The 12,780-nt window shown below is 36.3% G+C and overlaps 1 long non-coding RNA gene across 1 annotated transcript in view; it reads right to left on the bottom strand.

The window, feature by feature from the left end:
• LOC145998337 (uncharacterized) overlaps nt 1–11,276 on the bottom strand; it is a 203,558-nt gene extending 192,282 nt beyond the window's left edge. Inside the window, exon 1 of the long non-coding RNA XR_014443308.1 lies at nt 10,661–11,276. This is a non-coding gene — a long non-coding RNA (uncharacterized LOC145998337). The remainder of the gene's footprint in view (nt 1–10,660) is intronic.
• Between the last annotated feature and the right edge of the window lie 1,504 nt (nt 11,277–12,780).

The following is a 12,780-nucleotide window of genomic DNA, read 5'->3' as shown; positions in this document are numbered from 1 at the left end:
AGGGACGAGCATCTGCTATCTGCCTGCCCCTCTACGCGTGATTTGCGAGACAAGTGGGTTAAGAACGTAACAGGGAGGGAAATAATGGAAGTGGTAGAAGATAGAAGAGGAATCATAAATGAGATAGTGCAACGAGTGGGGAGATATTTGTGGGAAGTGAGAGAAAGGCGATAACGATAGCGGATATCGATAAGAGCGAAGAAACCGCACACAATAACCTTAGCTTATAATACGTGGACTGTGGAACCAGCATTGTGCAATATATATATGTTTGTTTGTTTTTGTTTCATATTTTCTTACATGTGTCAAAAGAATAACCAATGTGAATCAACATGTAGTGCGTACAGCCAACGGCTTTCACATAGAAGTTCAAATATACACATGGAAACTAAAGCAAGCTGAGTTCTCACCTTTAACAGCCGTGTAATTCATATCCCTTGGTAGTATCCCTAGTATATTTTTACATTTTGTTTTTACTACAAAAGTTCTAAAAGTTATTAATTTAAATTCTAAGCATATGTTAATTTATATAATTACATGTTACTGCATATTCTTCTTGGATGGGGAATGGCCAGTAACTTTATTTTTACAAAATTTATTCATACTCATACAAATTTATTCATAAAATATACTCATACAAAATGTACTTTCCGCTTGTACAATAATTCTGTAAGTAACAAAACAATGTATTGAGATTGTAGTTCTTTGAGTACAACATTTTCTAGTATAACTTTCTTCCTTTTGTTGACATTTAAAAATATTACCAGTAGCTATAAATGAAAGCATATGTTCTCATACATGTTCACACACTGTGTAAGGCAAATAACAAATTGCAGTGACAGACTCTGCTCAGGTATCCCCGTGGTCGCCATCCACATACTCACAAAACATAAGCCCCTAAGTGAAGTGGACATATGTAGTGAAAATGGTACCTTTGAGAAAAATCCATGTTCCTGGTTAAATTCCAGGGTTTTCCAGGTTATCCAGGTACAAAAGTAGATTTCAGGCTAATTCCAGGTTTCCCAGGTTTTCCAGGTCAGTAGACACCCTGTACAGTCACGGATTTTGACAAAATTAGGCAAACCTCTTTGATTTGAGCGAAAATAAATTCCCGTTCGACAGTTTTTGAATATTTTTTTTTAAAACTTTTAGGGGGAATAAAAAAAATTACTATTGAAAAAGCACATTTTTCAGAGGCTATAGAAATGTGCAAGAGGACTCCATTTAAAGAGAAAATGTAAGGATTCCTGGTCAAAAACTAATTTTTAAAGTTGAACATTCTATTCTTTGATTGATTGTATTTCACGGCCATTAGTGTTGCCCACGAGACGAGACTTTGGCCTGTCTCGTCTCGTGGAGTCTCGTGGAAATGCTGTCTCGTCTCGAAAATATTCGTTTGTCTTATGACACATGGTCAATCTCGTCTCGTCTCGAATTTTTAAAAGCCTGTCCCGTCTCGTCCCGTGGGCAACACTAACGGCCATTTCTGGCTAATAGCTTATATTTATTTTATTACAATTAATGTTCACTGTGGGAAATTTCTTAGCATGAAAATTTCCAGCAGTTATTTTTCAAGTACCAATAACTGTTAATGAGTTACTTTTTAAAATGGGTAAGTTATGGTGAGTTATTCTTGTACACCAAGTACTGCAATTGTAACTCTGTTGCTTTCAAAGAGTAACTTACCGAACATTGCAAAGTTATAAACGCGAAATATCTTAATTGCCACAATATATATAATCAAATCAACTTCGTGCATCAACAAGCACAACAGTGCATAAAATTTGCCGTTTAAGTGAAACTGTAAAACGAAACGAGTGCTTAAAAAAAAGAAGTTTCGTAATACGGCTGGGCATCCAAGAGAAAAACCATTCCAGAGACACAAAACAGATTGGAATGGAACACGAGTTTCCTTAATTAATGGCATTTAACGCTATCGGCAATCTTTTTAAGTTTTTTTGCGCTAATTTACATTTTATGGAAACACTATGTTCATTTGTTCTAACCACCGCTGTATTCTGTCGCCAGCACTGCTAAGCGCACACTTATTTAGTGAGAATTGCTAACAGATTTAACAGCGTTTGGGTAAATCCTGTATTCTCTTGGCGTTTCTTATGCGGTAGTAATTGTGACAACTGGGAGGAAATTAGGTGTTTCAATTCTCGAATTCATCTTTCGACATTAAGTTTGGTTCTTGCCGTTGGATCGTTTACAGTAAAAATTAATAAATGTGTCTATATAGACTCGTTCTTGTTCGCATTGAATATATTTCTTTCTTTGAAATATAATCATGTGAAATATCAAAAGAAAGCATAAGGTATTTAAATTTGCTAGCTAATAGTCGCACAAACGAAATCATCATGTGTGTTCCCCAGAAATCCGAAAGTAGAAAAAGGTGATGTAATATTTTCGAACATTCTCTGCTTGTTTACGTATTTAACAGGTTAACCAAAATAAAACAATCTAGTATACATTTAGAGCCATTTCCGAATATCGTTTATGAAGCAAATATTATCAATTTTTTTATGCACAAAGTGTCATACATTCGGTGCGATAAAATGAATAATAAAAACGTTTTAGATACACAATTGAAGAGACGCTGCATAAAATCTGGTATTGAGATCTTTCAAAGTTTTGAAAGTCAGTTCGTCCAAGTAGTAGGAGATGGAATATAAGACCTCCATATACTGCTATTGGATAATATAAGTAACAGAAAAATAATAAACGATAAATTTTTGTCTCATGACTAAAACAGAGATTCAAAAATGAATTACCTACTCTGTCTTGACAAATAATTCAGAGTTAAAAACAAACTGAACGACTCTGCTGCAATTTTTGGGAATAAAAGGATTTCAACCCTTTGAATACTGAGGTACTGTAAACTATGTATTATGAGTAAATTATTCATTCGAAAGAATAACTCAAATGATTTGAAAACTGAATTGATCGATTTTAATATCTGTTTTGATTTTTAAAAAGGACTATAATATTTGAAATGCGAATTAAATTATAACTTAATTATATTTTTTGTTATATGAGTTCAAAACGATTTAATTCATAAGGAATTAAGATTAAGTGAGGGGAAAAACAGAAATTAATAAAATAGTAATTCTTAAAAGATAGCTGAAATATTTACTAACATTAGTCAGATCTAGCAAGTTGCTACTTTATGTCACACACAGTATTATTAATACTGCGGCGAAAGTATTACATTGAAATGATACAACATTGGGTATAATTATTAATTCCTTTGATGACCCTTTATCAAATCTTCCGATAGTGCGTTCCAAATCACAAGACCTTCATGGTGTAACGTGACAAAGTTGATACTTTAGAAATAATCCAATTTTAATATATTGCTTGTCATAATAAACATTTCTGTATTAATTTCATCGTATGTATATTGCATTTATAGTTAGTTATCTTGCGTTGTTCTTCTACCTCTCTAAGTTAATCACGACGATAAGGATGAATGATGAACCGATAAAATGGATGAAGGAACATAAACAATGTCAATGATTTGTTAGAATTTGAACCTAGAAATCTCGACTCCCTCAGCACTGTCTTGTTTTCTCGCATGTGACAGTTCTGTCAATTTGATCAGATGCAATACGATCTGACATCAAACACATTTGTTGATGAATAACCACAGATTATAGAACGCTATGAACTGCAACATAATCAACATTTTATACAAACAGTCAAGATTTTAATTACTTACACATTAAGTCTAGTTTACGATTATAGAGAATAAAAAGTATGAAGTAGTTTGATGCATGTTCTGCATTTTGAACTTCTCCGAGGATTATGCTTTTTGATAGTCTTGTAACGAAGAATATGGCTTTCCTTGTATTAGACTAAACGAACTGCTAGTTCTTGAGTCACTGGTTATTGTACTTCTCTAACACAACACCCATCTAACTTTCAATTGTAAAATTAATTTAGAAAATACAAGAAATGCAGAAAAGGAGAAAATATAATAAAAAGTGTAAATAAAGCTCACCGCAATTTTTAAAAACTCAAAATGCAAGAAATCAATAAGAAATAGAACAATTCTTTAAAAAATGGATAGGTTTTCAGTATTAAGAAATAAATGTAAGAAATTAAAACTGCAATAAATAATTTGACTAATATTTATAAGAAAAAGGTGATAAAATTAATTTGAAGTTAATCCATGCCTATTCTGAAAATCTGACCTCGTTAACAACAACAATTCTTATTTATTATGTATCATATATTAATTAGATATAATAGATATAAGAGAAATAAAACACTAATGCAGTGCATGCAAGTACAACAAAAACAGAAGGACGACAACTTCATATTTTCCGGCAATTTCTATATGTACGAGTAAAAAGTTGGTTTACGGGTGGTATAGCAAGTAACATGGAAGAATACAACTTAGGAAAAACTTTTGATATCCGATAGGCAAATTCCAGGATTAATTTTAAAAGAAAAGAGAAAAATACAATATTCCAAACGTTTCGTTTGCCTTGAACAATAACATCATAAAATAAGCAACTTACAACAGTAAGTTGTGAAGCATTGCATACTATGTTGTGTGTATCGTTAAAAACAAACAGTAAACTATACAGAAGCCCAGATTCTAGTAATATGAAACTGTAGCAATGTTTGAAGATTCAAATTAAGACACAATTTGTATCCAGTGTGTATCTTCCACAACACTTAAATTAGTCACTGAACCAGAAGAATTTGAATTAAGTTTTAATTGATGATTTAAGTCCACCTTATGCACAGATAAGCTAATTGGGACTGGACCACAGTTTAGAGTGGGATTCGAAACACTGTGCCATGTCGCTCCACCAGGTATCGAACCCGGCACCCCTTGATTAGAAGGCGACTACGCCTTCAGGGAGACCCTGAACCAGAAGAGTATCATGTATCATTTTCGGACGCATTGACTTACGAATATTGTTTGACGTCAGAAATCAGAAAAAAGTGTCTTACGATGTAGAAGTTAGAAGTAATTGCGTAACAAATCGGATGAAAGACAACTAACACTCCAGAATAATGAGTAAAGTAAAAATACTTTAGTAATGATTCATGTATCGTGTAATTAATAATTACACTAAAAGGATTTTTCTGTTACGTTTGGGGGGCAAGAAATTTTTAACAAATATTCATTTCCGCAAGATTTGTGGTCTATCAATTTGTCACAGCCACCTTTCCTTAAACTTCCAGTTTTGTTATTTTACGTTCTTTTTTATATCTCTTGGGTTAAGTATGGTGATGAATGATGAAGTAGATGATGGAACAAATACACAGGTACAATGTGCGTTACCCAAGTTCCGAAACTGGGGTCTCCGACTTCGTAGCTAGCCACGATAACCATTTCGACAGAGATGTCGGCAGACATCTTTACTTATAAGGACATATATACCGGATATGCATGTTTACATTTCATTAGTTGGATAATTGTTAGCAAAACTCACGTAGAATGCTCTCATATCAGTTTCCAATTTGAACGTCCATATGAGTTACCCCTCGCAGGTTTTGCGAAATAGCACTAATAACTTTGGGTTTTGTGGATGTTAGTAATATGATTTTGTAATAAGATGACAACTAAAATAGACCTATCAATTAGTACTGATCCAAATCAGATAACTACTACCCTAGGTTTATGAGTTTGAATTAAGAGAGTCATTGAGACTGCTTCTTTGATTTTCCATTGATAACGTGATTACTAGGCATGGTTATAAAGCACCATTGTATTATATGGAATTTAAAAATCTAGTATTATCAACTTAGCGGGAGTATAAAATGAATCAAATAGAATGCAGTGTAGCAATATAACAATTCTACACGAAGAATCAATTCGGAAATAAAAGAAAATAAAAAAAAGCAGTATACCGAGTCCTTACTTCAAACCCAATATAGAGATCAAGCAAATATGGTTGGCTACCTATTCTTATTTCATAAAAAGATTCATCAACTTGAAGGGTGAATTCTTGGAGTTGCAGAGGAGTAATGGCTAACACATTGATTTAGTAATTCATATGTTTTTCTTAGGTTCGAGCATCCCCATCAGACCGTGGGGGTATACAGGCCTATAACCAGAAGGATCTTGGCAGAGTAGCACGAGGATCCCTAATTCTAAACGCATAAATTACAAGTCTGAATATACCAACACCATCAAGAGGCTTCTGCAACACAAATTGTATATTCCTACACAGTGTCAGTGGCACAGAATTTCGTGAGTTGAAGTTTAGATTTTAAGCTCACTAATCGGAACTAGACCTAAAATTTGATTCTTGAAGGTAAACTTCTGCCAAGCAAATTTTATGCAGTAATATTATAAATGGCAAGTCTAACAACATTTTACATATCGTTGCTGAGCAATCGATAGCCACACAAAGTGTACATTATATTGTTTCTTTGTTCCATCGTTCATCCTCATTGCCGAAAAATATCTTCACGGCAGGAGGATCTAAGGAGCAATTGATCGTATGTTAAAACGTAAACGTAGGAAACACATCAGACCGAGGTTCGACTGCACGACCTTCGAGAATTAGTAACTGAAACAAGATTTAACACAACACTTAAACTCGACGGCGTTTGATTGTTCCTGAACCACAAGTCCAAAGTGAACAGTCTCTATAAACATTGAAACGAGATTAAAATTAGTATCAGTATTGCTTATGCTAGGAAAAATTCGCCGGAAATATTGTCCTGGTTATAACAGCCAATTTCTAACGTTAATTAAAGAAACATTTAAGATTTTATCGTACTGCAATAAACCGTTTCATATCGTTAGCATTGAAATTTATCTTATAACTCTCACGAACGATAGGCTAAACTAAATTCATCGGGGTAATAGTCGTTCGATGATCGTGTCTTAAATATGCCACTAAACTGGCAGGCATTGCATTCACTATAATTAATAAACTTTATTTTGTCGTTACTGACCATGGGCATAGTACTATATTTTTTTACTGGAAAGTATAGTAATTTCAAAGTTCTTGTTAAGTAGAAAAACAAAACTTTAAAATGCAAAGTGTGTATACGTAGATAGAGTTGATAGAGTAAGTAAATTAAATTGTACAGTACTGAACTCACACTGGTTTATTTTACTGAAACCCTTGATTTGACAAACTTTCTGCACTTGAAATACTATAGTGCCATTACTCTTGCTTAAACTTTATTCAGTTTATGTAAGATCTAAAGGCAAGAAACATAAACTGTAATACCTTAATTTCTTTTTTAAAATGCCAATCCCTTTTAAAAATAGAATCATGTGGAATATTTCAGGCGTACGTATGCTTTATTTCCAGCTTTTATTGACATATAATGACGTGAAACATAACAGTCAACGATTTGTAGCAGTGATGTGCACAACTGACACAAGGTAATATGGACTGAGGCAAGACAATGTACAAAATGTGTCACGATAAAGACATTAATTTGTATTTCTGTATGCCTGTCGAAACATTGCTTTTGGCCAACAAAGTAAGAAGCTTGAACCCTGAAGAACGATAATGGTAATATCGTCACAGTCCAAAGCTTCGGAGGCATTAGTAATAGCTAGTATTGAATGGACTCTTGATTAAATAGTCTCACCAGAAATACTGAATAGTGACAAATAACTTTTTCTATCTGGGTTAATTTTATTAACATCGATAGTAAATGAATAATTAAGTGAGTTGAGGACTATCTAAAAGTGCTAAAAATATGTGCTAAATATTTTCCCAGAAATGTATATATTTTCTGTATTTTTATGGTAGTTCTTTCGTCTTCCTAATCAAATTATTTCAGAAAACAAATCCAAGTTTTCAGTATCTTACGTCTTCGCAACTGTTACAAAATCATGTGGTTGATGACTTAATAAATTTCGTTATTTGTCCTTAGAATTGTTGCAAATTGTACTTAATACTTTCCCTTGAGGGGCATGATTACGTGCGTACATTAGCGTTTCGTAATTGTCTTCCATTAAATTTATATGCTGTGTTTTGTTTATATCAATGCGTTACACTGAAAAAATGACATCAGTGCGCAACTTTTGTCATTTGATAAGTTCCACCGTGCCCTAATACAAGTGTATTTTGCCACGTGGAAACAAGTGAATGTTTATAAGCCAGCAGTGTTATACTAACTGTACATGAAAACCGAAAGTAATTGTATAAATAGGTAACTACAATAAATATATGTGTAAGAAAAGTAGGAAGGACAAATTGCAAACTCAATAAACTGATTATTTAACCATACCGGACAGAATGTATAAAGATACGAAGAATTAAGTTACCGCGATCTTTCGTCGTTTTGTTAAAATTCAGGGCTGAATAATTAAAACAAGGATGACAACAATGGAAAGGACACTCCCTCTACCAGCCTATCCTGTGCACACATACACATGATACCTTAGACAAGTAATGGGAAATTTGCATACATGTATCCTTGTGGGCGGATGTATAGTCTAATAGTAGAAGAGCAGGAATTCAACTATCGGTTAATAACTTACTAGAAAATGCATAAACCCGTAGCTTGTATAACACAGAGCGCTTCCTGAACGTACGTTACCTACATAGAACTTTTGATTAGAATTCAAACGTAAAAATTGTTGGTCTCTCACGATCATTTTTTTTTTAAATTCTAATAATGTTTTGATAATATATCTTTCGAAAATATTTCAAAAGTATGATCTTTCTGAGATTATAACACACTAAATTTACTTTGTTAATTTATACGATTTAATACAGTTTGAATGTTAAATAGCACATGCTATAATTTCAAAATGACCATAATGATAATTTCAAATTGATATGCTTGATGTAAAAGATATCTTATGAAACGCCTTTGCCCTGTTACACCACTGATATCATCGACAACAACGCATTTCAAGTATAACAGGTCTCTCTGATGTCGCGAAGAACTATGATGAATCTGATTTTATTCATAAATGTAACGTTGCATATACTTATAACGATGTCTCTGAAAAGATAGATTTTCAACTTCTTGAACAAAATTAAAGTATAATTTAATTTTCATTCATGTCGCTAATAACTCCCTAATAAATTCCGGAATTGAAGCAATTCAAGTTCCAAAAACGTAAATAAAGTAAGTATGGGACCCGCCAAAGTTCATGTAGGTAAGTATAAGAATATGTAAGAATAAAGATATATCTTACAAAGGACCTGTCGATAACCACTCCACCACAGAGGCTGGTGCAAATTATCTATTATATTCATAGCAAGGAGATGCAAAGTCATGAGCCCGGTGTCAGAACCCAAGGCAATTCAAGGCTATTCCATTCATTTCGAACTCTCATAGATATTTCATCAGTTTATTGATTCTACTCAAGTCGCGGTCAATTTAGGAGTATAAATAGGATGTAGCACAAAGATGGTCATAAAATACAAATATTTTTCGATTTTCAGTCTTTGAGTAAGAAATTATTTAAATTTCAAATTTATATATTTAGTTTGCTGTGACCGTAAAGAAAACAAATTTAAATATCTCCGGAAAAAATTTGAATCTTATTTTTAATATTTACGGTTGTAACTTTGTAATTTCTATTCCAGTTCTTATAAATAAATATTGCCTGCGTATACACAACTCGTTTTTAAGTGTCGAAATTAATACACACTGAATCTGTTATCATGTTCTCCATTATAATGCGATAACATTAATAAATGCACAGTTTTCTATATTTTAATTACATCGCTTCGCTTATTCTGTACTCTCTAGGTTAAGTGTGACAATATTGAATCACTGGTGGGTTGTTGAAATAGTTGGGTCTCAACCAATACGCAAGTGGGATTCGAACCGAGATCCTGATTACGCAGCATATTTCGATAACCGCTGAACCTCGGACTTTACCATATTTGTTTTGATTTATGTTATTTAGCGTCGCTTTTCTGCCACTTTTAGCTAATCGCGACGATGAGGATAAGCGATGATTAGATGGAATTTATGAAGGGACACTTACAAAGAAAACCCATGTCCAGGTATGGATTCGAACTCGGAACACCTGGAGTTGCAGTGCGCTGTGCTAACCTCTCCGCCACGGAGGCTATGCCTTGCGTTTAGGGACGGTTTCATGAAACCATCCGGAGATAGAGTGAGTAATTTCGGCTGCTTCTTGTAACTAAATTTACGTCGGAACAAAGGTAGATTTACGGGAAAGGTTACTGCATCTGAAATAGGTAAACGGAGTGGAAAAAAGTGGGGGGGGGGGATTCAGGTCCTGTCTTACGCATGGACCACGCACAGGTACCGGCATCCGAATTCAGAGGGGGTGGCACGTCGTGCATGGGGGAGGGTAGGAAATTCCACTCAAAAAGAAATCACGTGGTTCGCCGAGCTAGGTTCGGAATGGGGATGCTATCTATCGGTTGCCAAGGAGACGGGCCGCTACTTTCCTGTCAGCCAGCGCAGGTCAGCCCGCATGCCGGGTGGGCGATGCGACGAACACAGGGAAATTGGGCAACAATTAACGATTGTTGTGATATCTGTATCAGGTACCGGGTTCGAATCCCGGTGTCGTATTCTTCTTGAACTTACACGTTGAACTGACACGCACAAACACTTAGGAAATGTGGGGGTGCGGGGAACTGTCGACACAAGCTTCTTAAAAATCACTGTCATGCAATTTCACAAAGCACACATCACTGTCACTGAGACCACGTGACTGCCACTGACTTACCTTGTTCTGAGCCGCGTAATCCAGCGCCAACATGCAGTCGTTGTACCCATTTTCCGTCTTGATAGTAGTCGGCATGGGGTTGCTGCAAAATTGCCCCAGTTGGCCAACAGAGTCCCTGTACCATGGATACATGGTGCGTGCGTGTGTAGGGTTCCCCCTTTCCTCCTGGTCCTCTTGCGCCCACAGAAAATTCGGGGTTGTCCTGTCAAAAAGTCACTGACGGGCTTCTCAACCGGGGGTATTCACTGCAAGTTATTCACAGCCATGCCGGTCCGAGTCAAACATCAGCTACCGGCAGATCCCCTAGCACCGACGGCGTTCGCAGTCGGTTCGGGTCGGGCGAGATCGGCTCCTCTCGGTTTTTCTGTAAAAAGCGAAGCGACAAAAATCAAGGTCGTGTGTATTGGACACTTCCACCAACAACAAGCAAAACAAAAGGGGGTGTGGGGGGGGGGGACAAAAAAGTGCAAGAACTGGGGGGTAAAAAAAAGTGTCTTCCCTCCTTTTTTGTTTTAATATCGCACAAATTTGTCCGGGAGAAAAAATATCGTCACCAACTTGCTCGCTCAATAGCTCCGCGCTTTTGCGAGATGCAAAATCCGTCTAAAAAGGATCAGACAGAGATGATGAACCAGCTAGTCTGTGCTCTGCAGGTGGGGATCAAAAACCAAAACACCCGCGCTTCAGTAGTCCCGCTCCCGCTCCCCCCCCCCCCCCCCCCCCCGGTCGGCGTTTGAAAGACGCATCACCCCGCCATGCGCACGGGAAACTCCAGGCACCGGCCAATGTCTTTCGGCCACGGCAGTTATTGGTGTAAAGTCGACGGGACTCAAAAAACACGGGCAAATGTAATGTCGCTGCTCGGGAGAGTGTGGGAACGCCCGGATGTGCGGGAGATCTTTTGCCCCTCCCAGTTACGAACGGGGACGCACGATTATTATCAGATCATTAGGATGGTCTTTCGGTCGAGCGTCGTGTTAGATCTTGCGGGCGCTTGTTTCGGTTCCTATGCTAAAGCGGACTTTCCCGACGTTTTTAGAGCCTGCGTGTTTTCCCTTTCTAGGTCAGATCGCTGGGCCCAGCCGGGATATGGACTCAGGGCCCCAAGATTTAAAGCGTGTTAGGGTAAATGCCGACCAGGATTATAGTTTAAAAATCTCTTGCGTCGCTTTTATGCCACCTTTTTGTTAATCACAACGACATTAATTATGTAGGAAAATCATGTAGAAAAATCACTGTGTAAATATGTTAAAATATTTTTGATTCCTTCGGTCTTGTGGTAGTATTTCTTTAGGTGGGATATAAGGGGTGGCCCTTTTTCAGGATACCAAAAGTTCACACCACTTCCACCACACCCTGGACTCCATCTTGCGTTCTGATGTCTGGACTTACCACCAGTGTAGTCCTCTGAATGGCTCGTATTGTGACCGGTTCCGGGTTCGATACCCGGTGGAATCACTGTTGGTTCCCATTTTAAACTGTGGGTTCAGTCCCGATTAGCCTATTTCTGCATAAAGTGGACTTAAAACAACAATTCAGTCTACATAGTTTGTGATTGTCGCTTCGTCCATGTCATCTTATTACCATTCATCCTCATCTTCGCGATTAGCCAAAAGTGGCAGAAGAGCGAAGTAAAATAAATAATATGAATCAATAAATCAATTTTTTTAGGTGTTAGTATTACATCGCTGCTCCTTCCCTCTTTTGATTAAAGCCAATTAAAACATCAAAAACTTAATAAACGCATTGCGATAGAGGTAGTTCCGGATTGTTTAGAAACACACATTTAGGAGCCCGAGTGAGTTCGTCTACAATCTGTTCATTCCCTATCCCAACCCTTTTAATTACTTTAAGACCTTATATGTTCAAATTGGTAAAATGTTGATTTCGAATATTTTATAATATTCGACTAGCTTCGAATTCCCTCCAATGCAAGAGAACTAAAAATGAAATATTATTTGCATCAGTTATTGTAAAATATGTCCTTAAAGTTATTTGCCCTGGTATTCTTTTAAAGCAATTACCACACGGCTAAGCTCTTGAAAGATAACAATGTGGGACGAAAGTGTAGCTGGGATTTTAATCACATTCTTAAGAAATTCTGACTCATTGCCATATTC

This window comes from Lepisma saccharinum, chromosome 14 (assembly GCF_977018435.1).
Source record: "Lepisma saccharinum chromosome 14, izLepSacc3.1, whole genome shotgun sequence".
NCBI classification, from domain to species: Eukaryota; Metazoa; Arthropoda; class Insecta; order Zygentoma; family Lepismatidae; genus Lepisma; species Lepisma saccharinum.
This window is presented reverse-complemented; position numbering and strand designations above follow the sequence as displayed.